Here is a 13,878-nt window from a genome sequence, read left to right as displayed (position 1 = left end):
AAAAATGACTTTGACATTGATAAAATAGGCTACCACAAACCGAATTTTAATTTACACAATTCATTTAATATACACGACAGGCACTGGAAAAATAGAGAAGCTGACAGAAAAGCTAGGCCCATTTAGTTGTAATTCAGCCAGTGCACAAAATCCGTTACCATCATTGCTTCAGAATATCCTAGAACTGAGAGGTAAGTTTAATTTGCTTTGAAGAATTAGAGTGGAAAAATCAGTTAACATAAACTCCGTCTTTGAACTGGTATACATATGTTAAGTATTACAGGATTCAAGTTAGCATCTTACTTTTGCAGAGAAAATATATAGAGAGGAAGAGTTTTCACATTCGCCAAAACCGTGTTAATTTTAAGAATACTGTTATTAATAAATTTTGCTCGGACCAGCAGTTAGAAGGTTGTGCAACAGAAGTAGTATTTCATAAAAAAATATTTTTCAATAATATGTTTACATAGAGAATCTTCAAGAAACTTTAACCTCTTCATAAAAAAATCTGGAAGCTCTGTTACTCTATCTCACAGTAGAAACATACAAATAGTGGTTTCTGGTGATCTTGATGTGGATTTATTGAAAAGCTCTGTCAGTGAAATATTATTCCGATCAGTAACACTATCATTTAATTCCTACTGTATATAAATAATGTGAGACTGTTCTTGATAATATCTCTGTTGACAAATTTAGGGAAAAGAGTCATGTCACAAGACCAATAGTAAATGGGCTGTCTGATCAAGACATGCAGCATTTTATGTTAAACGTCGAAACTTGATCGGATATAAAATCTATTAAATCTGAATGCAGGAAGGTAATAAATCAGTAAAAAGTTGAGAATTTTAGGAGATTGCTCAAAGACATGAAGTGTTTAGAAGTTTACAATACTTCTGACTCAAATGAAAAACACAAAGCATTCCTTAACAAAGTTACTCCCTCATTTGAAAATTGTTTTATTATAAAGGCAACTCACACCAAAAGAGGCCTAAAAATAAATCATGGATTACACAAGGAATAAAGGTATCATGTGGGACATGAAATGAAACTGCTTCTACTGTCTGGGAACAGCTCTGACATTAACATTGTTAATTCATTACAATAAATACTGTAAAATATTGAAGCAAGTATTTCACAAATCCAAGCAGCTTAATTATGACAAAAAATATGATAAAATCAGTCAACGAAATGAAAACTATATGGGATATAGTGAATACAGAGACAGACAAGGCCAGAAAGGAAGAGGTACAGATAGCTCTAAAAATCAGTTTAACGTTTGTAACAAGTACATTTACTGTTGAAAACCTCTTACATAAGTCTTTGTTTCTGTTACAGAGCTTGGAGCTATCAGGTTCAGTAAAGAGTGCAATGGAATGTCTGCGATCAGCATCTACAAATCAGTATAATTGATGTGACACTCATTTCTCCCAAAGAAACAGCATTCATTACAAAATCCTTAAAATCAAAGTGTTCTAGTGGTTAAGATAACATATCAACAAAGTTAATCAAATAGATTTTCTATGGATTGAGTTTCATCTTAGTTATTCGTATAGTCAATGTCTTATCAGTGGAACATTTCCAGACTGGCTAAAATATACTGAAGTTAAGTTTGTTTTCATGAAGAGGGATAAAGAGATAGCATTAAACTAACAGCCAGTCTCACCTTACCAGCTTTTTCAAAAAATCTGTGAAAAGGTTGTCTTCAAGTGCCTTCTTAAGCACTTGGCTGTATATGATACATTTTCGAAGTCACTTTTTGGGTTCCTTAAGGGTTACATTACAGAAAAGGTTATTTTAACGTACGGTGAGAATGTACTTAACTCATTAGATAACAAATTAGAGGCTACTGGCATTTTCTACAAGCTGTCAAAAGCATTTGACTGTGTGAATGAAATCATTCTCTTAAGTAAATTTCAATATTATGGCTCAACTGGCAGTGCTACAAAATGTTTCGAATCTTATCTATTTAACAGGAAACAAAGGGTTTCGTTGCGAGATAGAGAGTGACAAGTACTGAACTATATGAAAAAAACTGAAATTAGTTACACACTTTATTCACCATGTAAACGTCACTAAGGATATTCAGATTTAGATTATGACATGTTTGATGTGACGCAGACTAATAGCGACATTCTGCATGACCCGCTGAAGTGTCGTAACATAATTGCTGTCGATAGCCTCCTGGATGGCTGTTTTCAGCTCAGCAATGTTTTTAGGGTTATTGCTGTACACCTTGTCTTTAATATAAGCCCACAGAAAGGAGTCGCATGTTTTCGTATCCGGAAAATATGACGCCAAATCGAGGCCCATGCCAGTAGCCTATGGGTATCCCAGAGCCAGAATGCCGTCCCCAAAGTGCTCCTCCAGGACATCAAATACTCTTCTGCTTTGATGGGGTCGAACTCCGTCTTGTTGAAATCAGCGTCACTTTGGATAATGGGGATTGAACCATCTTCCAAAACCTTCATGTACCATTCGATAGTCCCATCCCATCAAGGAATATTCCACTGATTATTCCGTGAATGGATATCGCACGCTACGGAAGTTACCCGTTGAGGGACAAGATATCCCTCGATGGCGAAATGCGGATTCTCTGCCCCCAAACGTGCCGGTTATGATTACTGACGAACCCGTCCCTAGAAAAGTAGGCTCTGTTGCTAAATGAAACCATATTCTCACTAACATCCTGTTCGGCATTTCTCTGGACAATAGAAAGAACAACCACTGTTCCATGGCCCGGGGCTTAATGGCTGATACGTTTGAATTCTGTATGGGAAGAGATCCAGGACTTCAACAAGAATATCTCACAGTGTCTCCCGGTTGAATCCATCTCTTATGCAGCTCGTCTTATCAATTTGCTTGGGGCTTATCTGAAACACAGCGCATGTCTTATCGATGTTTTCAGTCGTTTTCACCCTTTCTGGACGACCGAAAATGCCAAAGTTGTCATCAAGAATGCTACCCGTTTTCTCAAACTTGGAAATCTAATTCTTGATTGTTAGCACACTTGGACCGGTTGTCTTCAGCTTGAGCTCGGTCGCAAACTTCCTTTGAGCCGCAGTTAGGCTCTTATAGCTGGCATACAGGACTTCACAAGCACTATACGCCGACAACGCCTGTGACAACAACAAAGCCGACAACAATAAGGCGTGTGCACATGCGCATACTAATTCCGATCATCACCGGTGGCCAACCGTGCAGTTTGAACGTCCTAACATAAACCGTTCAGAAGTTGTGACGATTCTGTTCAATATAGTTCATTACTGGTCACCCTGTACTTGTGAGGTAAGCGATCGCTCTTTATAAGGTAGGAAATGAATTACAAGTAGTGTTCCTCTAGGTTCCATCATGGGTCCGTTGCTTTCTCTTGTGTACATTAATGATTTCGCATCTGTTACGTTAGGATGATAAGATTGTTTAGGTTGTTGATGCTACGAACTTTGCAATAAATAGCAAAGTGAAGTATATGTTTAGAAATGGCTGCTAACCAAATTTTGTCTCACATTAATAAATGGTTTGAATCTAATTTGCTGGCCTTAAACTTTGAAAAGACCCACTATACTAAGTTTTGAACCTGTAAGAGATTTCCTTCCTGCATATGTATCACATATGAAGATATTCGATAGAAGTGGTTGACAGTGTTAAATTTCCAGGATTATAACCCGATAATAACTTCAGTATGGGAAACCACACCACAGAATTGCTGAAGCGCTTAAACAAGTCTGTATTCGCAATGTGAGTGATGTCAGATATAATAGATATAAATACAAAAACCTTGCACACTTCGCTTCTTTCATTCTATTATGTCATATGGGATCATATTGTGGGGTAACTCGTCAAACTGAGCAACCGTTTTAGAGTGCAGATGCATGTAATAAGATTCATTTGTGCTGTTAATTCGAGGACTTCATGTAGAAAACCATTCAAGGGTGTAGGTATTCTAACTACTGCTTCTCCCAAAATTTATTTCGTAATGAAATTTGCTGCCAACAATATGTCGGTATGTCCAAGCATTAGCTCAATACACATTATCAATACTTACAATAAGAACAATCTACATACAGACCTAAAAATCACTTAACTTGGCAATTATTTTCAATAAATTGCTAGCAACCATTAAACGCTTGGTTTCAGGGGAAGCACACTTTGAACAGAATTTGAAAGATTTTGGTAGGCAACTCCTTCTACTCTGTGGATGTTTATTTTAAAAGAGACTGTTAGATTTCAGTCGTAACATCACTTTACCTCAACAGCCAATATTAGGTGTTGTGTGTATGAAAAATTCATTAAAAGTGTAATTTTGTAGATACTAGCAGTTCCAGTTTACTGTAATGTACTCACATATCTTGGAAATCTCCTGACAAATTATCAGGAGAGTGAGTGTTATATTCAGATGTTCCGTGTTTTTACGTTATAGTTTCTGACATGTTCTACACTCACGAGATTCAAGTAATTTTTGTCTATGGAAAGAAAACTGAGTGTAATCTAATCTAAACTAAACTAACTGCAGCTAAGAGAACAACGTGGTGTTTTATGAAGAATTCTGTGTGGGTTTGCAAAGAGAAATACTGATGATTTCATCTCAAGTATTATGTATGTATGAACAGTCGAAGCCTAGAAGAAGGCTGAAACTGTTAATAATAGTTGTTATTTCACTATTTCTAGTAATACGATCCGTATTTTCACACACGAATTTAAAAACCAACTGACTCGTCTATGAGTAAAAAAAGAATATACTGTAACTATGACAGGAACAGACTCAAGAACAGCTGTACTGAAGAAACATAAGTGACTTAGTAGAGTAAAAGTTTGCGCCGGAAGGCTCCTTACGGTTTATACTCACAAAAAAGCTCAGTTTTCAACAGTCAGATCGACCGCTGCTTACACTAAAGACTCATACCCAGGACTGTGGAAGTGCATAGGTCACACGAATACACAAGAAAGAGAAGAAATCAGGTAATTACGGACCCATATCAGTAACAGTACTATCACTCTTGGGCTAGGGGTGGCGTCTTTGACTACTAATCAAATCACTTTCCGTCCTGGGTTCGAACCTCACTACTGCTTGATCTTTGGATAAAAATCACCATCAACGGCGGCCGACAACATCCATCATAAGAAGACACCCTCTTTCTGTCAACAAGGTTGTCGAAGGCGAGGGGAACTGCCAGTAAGAGGCGGAGGAATGTCAATTATCAGCGGGATAAGGATGCAGAAGGCAGTGGGAACCACTGCATTAATGACACACAACGTTTATCTTAAAGACATGTGGCTTGTAGTTGAAAAAGTGCTATGATGAGATCTCCTTTGGATAAAAGATTCCGGACTGTTTCTTCATTTAAATCACCAAGAGAGGACTACCAGGAGGGAAGTGATCATGGGAGAAGGTTGAATACAAACGAAAGGGTAGCGTTTCCCAATTGGGGCATGTAATGTCAGAAGTTTTAAAGTTGTAGGGAAGCCAGAAAATAATGGAAATAAAATGATAAGGCTCAGGCTAGATAAACAGGACGATTTTTTATTTTTTCCACCGTGTACAAACACTAGGGACCGATCGATGAAAGGATACAGAACAAAAAAGGCTAATGAAATCTTACATGCGAAAATGCATGGTTTCCATTCTACAGACCATTTATTTGGTTCAAATGGCTCTAAGCACTATGGGACTTAACAGCTAAGGTCATCAGTCCCCTAGACTTAGAACTACTTAAACCTAACTAACTTAGGGACAACACACATATCAATGCCCGAGGCAGGATTCGAACGTGCGGCCGTAGCAGCAGCGCGGTTCCTGACTAAAGCTCCTAGAACCGCTCGGCCACAGCGGCCGGCACCATTTATTCAATCATACTTCCTTACGGAGACTGCGATCTAATTCTCTCTCTACCAAGCAGCCCCAGTTTCAGTTGTTGTGGTTGTTTTGTGATCTTCAGTCCAAAGATTGTTTTGATGCAACTCCTCACGCTACTCTATCCAGTGCAAGCCTCATCATCTCCGAGTAACTACTTCAACCTACGTCCTACTGAATCTGCTCAATATATTCATCTCTTTGCCTCCCTCTACCATTTTCACCCTCCACTTCCCCCCTAGAACTAAATTGGTGATCCCTTGATGCCTCAGAATGTGTTATGTCAAACTATACCACCTTCTAGTGAGGTTGTGCGACAGATTGCTATGCTCCCCAATTGCATTCAGTACCTCCTCATTAATTACGTGATCTACCCATCTAATCTTGAACACTTTTTGTACCAGCCCATCAAAAAAGCTTCTGTTCTCTTCTTGTCTAAACTGCTTATCGTCCATGTTTCACTTCCATGCATGGCTACACTGTATACAAATACTTTCAGAAACGACCTTCTGACGCTTAAATCTATACCCGACGTTAACAAATTACAGTTGCAAAATGTGACCGAGGTCTAGGACGAGGATCGAGTTGGATGGCCTGCTCGTTCATCGGATCACATGCTGTGCGATTTCTGGTTATGGAGCAATCTGAAAAGTATAGAGTATTCAGAGCCCATTTCATGTGTGGAGACACAGGAGCAGCGTATTCATGATGCATTTGACACTGTTCGGATGCAGCCTGTCCGATGTGAACTCGTGAGACAGAACATGATGCAGCGCGTACACGCCTGTCTTGAGGCACTCGAAAACAATTTTCAACAACTATTGTAGCACAGCTTCAGTTTGTTGAAAATGGTTTCCATTGATAACGATACTCTGTTATACTCTCGTTGTCATTCCCCCCCCCCCCCCCCCCTTGGCAGTCCACTACTGTAGTTCCTAATGGGGACTAGTCTTGATTCCTTTGCCAATGGAGAGATCATCATGACGCTTTTTCCAGTTGTACTGTGGGTTATCGACGGAAATGAATGACACACAACCACCACGGATTCAGAAAATATCATTTGTGTGAAACAGTTCTAGATAAATATTCTCACGAAGTAAGGAGTGTTATCCACATTGGACGACAAGTTAATTTCCAGTTTCTAGTTTTTCACTATGCTTTAGACTTCGTTCCTCATACGTGACTTTTAACTAAATTACTTGCTTGTAGAGTATCTGGAAATCTCATCGCCTTTTAATGGTCAGGTTACAATATAATGAACCAAGAAGTTGTAACAAATTAATTCGTCATTTCTCTCCCTGCGCCATAAAGAGTAGCCTTATGTAGCGTAGGTCACGATAGTGAATCTGAGTGAAAGGTCATCGTTGTTTGAATGCATAGTGTCGGTTCCTTCGAAAGAACAGACACCACGCAGATCCTGCAGCTGTGAAACACTGTCTGTAGATAGAAGGGGCATCACTCCCATTAGCTGCAGTCGGATATTAAGCTGAGTACATACATAAATACATACATTAATGCTTGTTCCATAGAATATGAATACGTTTCAAAATGATGTGGAACGTGTCACATTAACATAAGTTATCTTTACAAAAAATAATTAATTAATCTTTTTATTTTTTATTTTAATTTTTTTATTCTTTTATTTTATTTTTCTGCAGTTACTACATCACATCTAGGAATTCATCTACGTAATAGAAGGAGTTGTCATTCAGAAATTCTTTTAATTTGCTTTTAAATGTTGGTGCGCTACCTGTTAGACTTTTCATACTATTTAGAAAATGATCAAAGATATTTGTGGCAGCATAAGTCACCCCTTTCTGTGCCAAAGTGAGATTTGATCCAGAATAGTGAAGATCACCCTTTCTTCTAGTGTTGTAGCTAAGCACTTTCCTGCTACATCACATCTAGGAATTCATCTACTTAGTAGAAGGAGTTGTCATTCAGAAATTCTTTTAATTTGCTTTTAAATGTTGGTGCGCTACCTGTTAGACTTTTCATACTATTTAGAAAATGATCAAAGATATTTGTGGCAGCATAAGTCACCCCTTTCTGTGCCAAAGTGAGATTTGATCCAGAATAGTGAAGATCACCCTTTCTTCTAGTGTTGTAGCTAAGCACTTTCCTGTTACTTTTGAATTGGGACGGGTTATTAAAGACAAATTTCATAAGTGAATACATGTATTGCGAAGGTACTGTGAATATCCCGAGTTCCTTAAATAAATGTCTTCAATGTGATCTTGGGTGGGAATCAGCGGCGACGAGTGAAAAAGTGTACCGGACGAGTATTCGAACCCACGATCACTTGCTTAATAGGTACATGTGATAACCACTGCGCCATCCGGGACACAGCGCTGTGGTAGCTGCACGGAATATCTCGGTACGCCTCATAGCCGATCCACACTCCCGCCGAGCGGCCGCTGTCCATAGTCCCTATCCATTATACTCCTGAAAATTCCTGGCAGATTAAAACTGTGTGCCGGACCGAGACTCGAACTCGGGACCTTTGCATTTCGCGGGGACTGTGAGGATGGGGCGTGAGTCGTGCATGGGTAGCTCAGATGGTAGAGCACCTGCCCGAGAAAGGCAAAGGTCCCTAGTTCGAGTCTCGCTGTGGAACACAGTTTGAATCTGCCAGGAAGTTTCATATCAGCGCACGCTCCACTGCAGAGTAGAAATCTCTTTCTGGCCATTATACTGCTGTTTCGTATTTGGTGGAATTTTTAACACGTCGTTTATCATTGCCAGGAAAGAGACTAGCTTCAGAGTTAGGCAGATGCGCAACGTCGGCTGAGGTAAAGGACCTTTTTAAAGGAAAATGTGCTCTAGACTTCATTGCAGTCGACAGTTTTTACGAGTGACCTGTCCAGATTGCTGAGCGCTGCGGTGTGGGCGGTAGCACGAAGTGTCGGCCATGCCACACCGGCATGCTGGCTGGCTCTGTGGGCAGGCGAGCATTTCTTACGCCGGAACTCCTCTCGTTATGCGCGGCGGGGCATGGCTAACGACACCCGGCCCGCCACGCTATAACCGATGGCGTGGCGAAGAACTCATCGTGCGGCGGATGTTTAAAGAAAACTGAAATGGAAACGCCTCGCCCTCTGATTGCATGTCAACATTTTATATTCGTTGCCCAACTGGAATCCAAGGATCGAGAATAATGTAGCAGGTACCTTCTTCATACAGCTCGACAGGGAGGGTGCGAGCTATCATCAAAATTTACACTGCGTGCCTAATGCAGGTCCAGAAGGGTCCATAAAACTGTAGACCGTCTGTCACAGTTAATATCTTTTGCACAAAATGACCTATCGTTGCTGCTTTACACGCAGTAGATGGAAATGGAAATGAGCGTTTGGCGTCATTGGCCTGGAGGCCCCTTACGGGGCAGGTCCGGCCGCCTTGGTGCAGGTCTTACTACATTCGACGCCACATTGGGCGACCTGCCCTCCGGATGGGGACGAAATGATGATGAAGACAATACAACACCCAGTCCCCGAGCGGAGAATCGAACCCGGACCAAATAGGACGGGAGTCAGTCACGCTGACCATTCAGCTATCGGGGCGGACCACGCTGTAGATGACAGTGCAGCAATGAGTGAAGTAAGAACTTCGTTTGAGCATCGCAACGCCGTATTGAAGAAGTACTGAAAATACGAAAACATGATGGAGGTACAACGCCAACGACGTAATGTGTACGATACTCAGCCACCATCAGGTGCCTATGCAAAAGTCTGGCGACGACAAACATCAAAAAGTCCAGCTTCCAACGCTGCTGTGTTGCAAGATTTGACTACGTGACCTCAAAAATCTGTGAAGCAGGGAGCATGTGAAACAGCGGAAAGCCGATCAGCGTACCGCGAATTCTGAAGGCTGCAAAGTGGAAAGTATATATTCCAAGATTACTGAGGACGACCCGGACTGAAGGATGGAGTACTGCGGGTGGTTTCTGTTACGGCGTAACGACAAGTGCTGGCAGGAAGATCAAGAACGATACAGAAGATACGGCTGTGAGACGACGCCAGCCCCTAGCACGCTGACTAGGACGTCACCACGACAGGAACGACATCTACACGAAGAGAACAAAAACGCCGCACTAGAAACCGAGCACTAGAAGAGCCGCAGTGATATTGACGATAGCAGTGACTTAAGAACTTATGCGATTCGCTTGCATGCAAATTGTATATATCAAAGGACATTGACTATTTGCTTGCGACCCATCATCTAGAAACGAAAGTTACGCATTATTAATTCAATTACTGTAATAAACTCCATTAATATGATTTGCTTGTACGTTGTCTAGGTATCGGAGAAAGCAGCTGCTTAGGTACCCTATAAGACACAAGAGGGTTCCTGCCCAGAGGGCAGGATCCCACTGTTTCGAGGCATGCTTCGCGAGGATGAACGGTTTGCAGGGATGGTTATCTGGCCTGACGAGGCGCACTTCGGAGTGAATGGTACTATAAACCACGACAACTGCGTGCACTGCGTACCTGAAAATCCTCACGTTCACATTGGCTAACATACATCCATCAATAAAAGTTTTGCATCACTTCGAGTCCGAGAGTACCTCAACCTGTACTGAAAATTGGGGTAGAGATCAACATAAATTTCATCTCCGCACATTTTTATTCCTCATGAAAACTACACCTTCATGTTGTACCACCATACAGCCAGACCTTCAGAGGTGGGGGGGGGGCAGATTGCAGTACATACTGGTCCCTCTAATACCCACTAGCACGCCTTCTTGCATTGCTGCACGCCTGTATTAGCTGTGGCAACCTATCCAAAAGTTTATCAAGGCACTGTTGGTCAAAATTATCACCCACTCAACGAAGATTTGGGGTAGATCCATCAGAGTTGTTAGTGGGTCACGTCGTCCATAAACAGCCTTTTTCAATCTATCCCTGGCATGCGCGATAGGGTTCATGTCCGGTGAACATGCTGGCAACTCTACTCGAGTGATGACGTTATCCTGAAGGAAGTCACTCACAGGATGTGCACGATGGGAGTGTGAATTGTCCATGAAGACTAATGCCTCGCCAATATGCAGCCGATATGGTTGGACTATCGGTCGGAGGATGGCTTTTACGTGTCGCACAGCCGTTACGGCACCTTCCATGACCACCAACGGCACACATTGGCCCCATATAAAGTCACCACAAAAGAGCAGGGAAACTCCACCTTGCTGCACTCACTGAACAGTGTGTCTAAGGCTTTCAGCCTAACCGTGTTGCCTCCAAACACATCTCCGGCGGTTCTCTGGTTCAGGGAATTTACGACACTCATCGGTGAAGAGAACGTGATGCCAATTCTAAGCAGTCCTTTCGGCTTGTTGTTAGGCTTATCTGTACTGCGTTGCTCAGTGTCGTGGTTGCAAAGATGAACGTCGCTATGGACGTCGGGTGTGAAGTTGCGCATCATGCAGTCAGCATATTGCGCACAGCTTGAGTCATTCCACGACGTCCTGTGGCTCCACGAAAAGCACTATTTAACGTGGTGACGTGGCTGTCAGGGTTCCTCCGAGCCATAATCCGCATTTAGCGGCCATCTACTGCGCCCTTGGGCGCCCTGAACGAGGCATGTCATCGATACTTCCTGTGTCTCTGTATCTGCTCCATGTCCGAACAACATCACTTTGGTTCACTCCGAGACGCCAGGACACTTCCCTTGTCGAGAGTCCTTCCTGGCACAAAGCAACAATGCGGACGCGATATAACCGTGGAATTGACCACCTAGGCATGATTGAACTACAGACAACACGAGTCGTGTACCGCCTTCCTGGTGGAATGACTGTAACTGATCAACAGTCGGACCGTCTCCTTTCTTTAAGCGCTGCTCATGCATGGTTGTTTACATCTTTCGGCGGCTTTAGTGAGATCTCCGAACAGACAAAGGGACTGTGCGACTTTGTCTGTGGTACAATATCCACAGTCAAAGTCTGTCTTCAGGAATTCTGGGAATCTGGGTGATGCAAAACTTTTTTTGATGTATGTATTAATGTACCGAGTGTTATTGGGTGATGCGGTGTGTCATCGCATGGTTTGTTTGGCTCAGTCTTCTTTGAAAGTGCTGTAACTGTTGAAGTGTACCTTCATATGCGACAAACATCGATTTTGCCTCCAATTCGGAAGTTTTTTGGAAATGAAAGATTTTACCTGCAACTAGATGGCAGTCCGCCTCAATATCACAGAAATGTTAGATCCTTCTTGGATGAAAACCTACCTGCACGATGGATAGTTCGAAGAGGTGCTGTTGGATTTCTGCCACGGTCTCCAGACCTTCCAAGTATTGACTTCTGCCTACGGGGACTTTGAAAAATGAAGTTTACCAATAGCATCCAGGTGCACTGAGGGAGCTACGAGAAACCGTCAAGGCGTCCTGTGTGGCTATCACTACAGCAACACTGACAGCCGTAGTTCGGTCAACATTTCAGCGCCATCGACGTTGTTTGGCTGCTAATGTGTATCACTTTAAACATGAGAACTGTACGACATTTTGTTCCACTAATATTGACTGTCGATGAGTGTCTACATTGTTGCTGGACCGCTCTGTATTCACTATTTACTTAAGGTCTACAAGGTTCTAAAATATTGTACCTATATTTTCATTAAGAGGAATTAATGTTTTTCCAATAACTTCCTTCTGCTGCTGAAAACTTGACTAGTTTTTAACACAGATTATCTGATAAATAGTATCTGAAAACCTATTATTGCAGATTAACAGGGAAATGTGTCATCACTTCGCCTTTATGACGGCTTGTACTCTATTAGTGACCCTTACAATGGGCTGTCTGAATGTTTGTGTAGGATGACAGCATGTTATTCCTCAAGAGACGAAACAAGAGAAGGTAGTGGTGTTGGATGTAAGCATATGGATCGAAGTTAACGTTAACTCATCCCAAAGGTATTCCATTCGGACACGCCATGCCATTTAAAGAATGTTATTGTCCACAAACCACTGGCTTACTGAGGCTGCTTCACGACAGGGTGCTGTGTTACGGCGATACAGTTACAGTCTCCGAACTGTTCCTCTACTGTACGCAGTGCACACTGTTGAAAAATATGTTCATATCCTTCCCCACTCAGAGTTTTGTTAATTTCAATAGGGGAATACTACTCTAATAACGCAAAAGACTGCAATACCGCAATATCATTTCCTCTGTACTTCACTATTAGCACGACACATCATATCATGTGAGAGATGTGATATCTCTTTTTATTTCACACTTGTACACTGGGTATTTTTCCAGATAGGTCTTTAGTAGCCTATATGTCACGCCACAGAGGCTCTGATAACAAGCATTGTGATCTTTGGTTGTCAGTGGTATTGTTGTTGCCTATGTACCATTCGAGAGTGTTAAGTGAGTGGATCAGGTATTGCTCACGCTGCTCAGCGGTCTGGGAGTAACTAGCAGAACAGGGAGAGATACAAATGCAGAGGATGCTGATTTTTTAAATATGATTTTGTAGGGCTTCATCATAGAAGTGTAGAGATATTCAGGCAGTGTTGTCGCTGGATTGCTTCATCATGGAGTATTTATGATGATTTTGTGAAAGGTAAACTTTCGGTATAACTTCTCTTTATTGATTCGGTTTGGTTACCTTAATTGTCGAGAAGAGATTAAGGAAAATTATCTTCTCACATAGCTTGAACTCAGAGTTACAGTGTCACCACTCCTTTATCATTTCATTAACAAACTACATAGCAGAGTTATAGATTTTCTATAACAAGTAAATTTTGTAAATGTTGTTGTAACTGCTAAAGGTCAGTTTCATAGTACAGTTTTTAAATGACTAAAGGTGTATTTTATAATCGAATATCACCGCACTTAGCGGAACACAGTTGCTTAAGCTTATAGTAGAATTTGCTTGCCATAGTTGCTTTTCCTGAATTGCCCTTGGGAAAGATTTTCTGTCGCTGGTTTTCTGCTGTGCTGAAATTCAAAATTCATCGATTTCGAGCAGTATTGTTTCTGATACTGTGTGGTAACCCACAGAAGTTTATAGGACCAAATTAACAAAGCTAATGTGACA

This window comes from Schistocerca gregaria, chromosome 7, assembly GCF_023897955.1.
Source record: "Schistocerca gregaria isolate iqSchGreg1 chromosome 7, iqSchGreg1.2, whole genome shotgun sequence".
Classification (NCBI taxonomy): domain Eukaryota; kingdom Metazoa; phylum Arthropoda; class Insecta; order Orthoptera; family Acrididae; genus Schistocerca; species Schistocerca gregaria.
Note: the sequence above shows the minus strand (reverse complement) of the source record.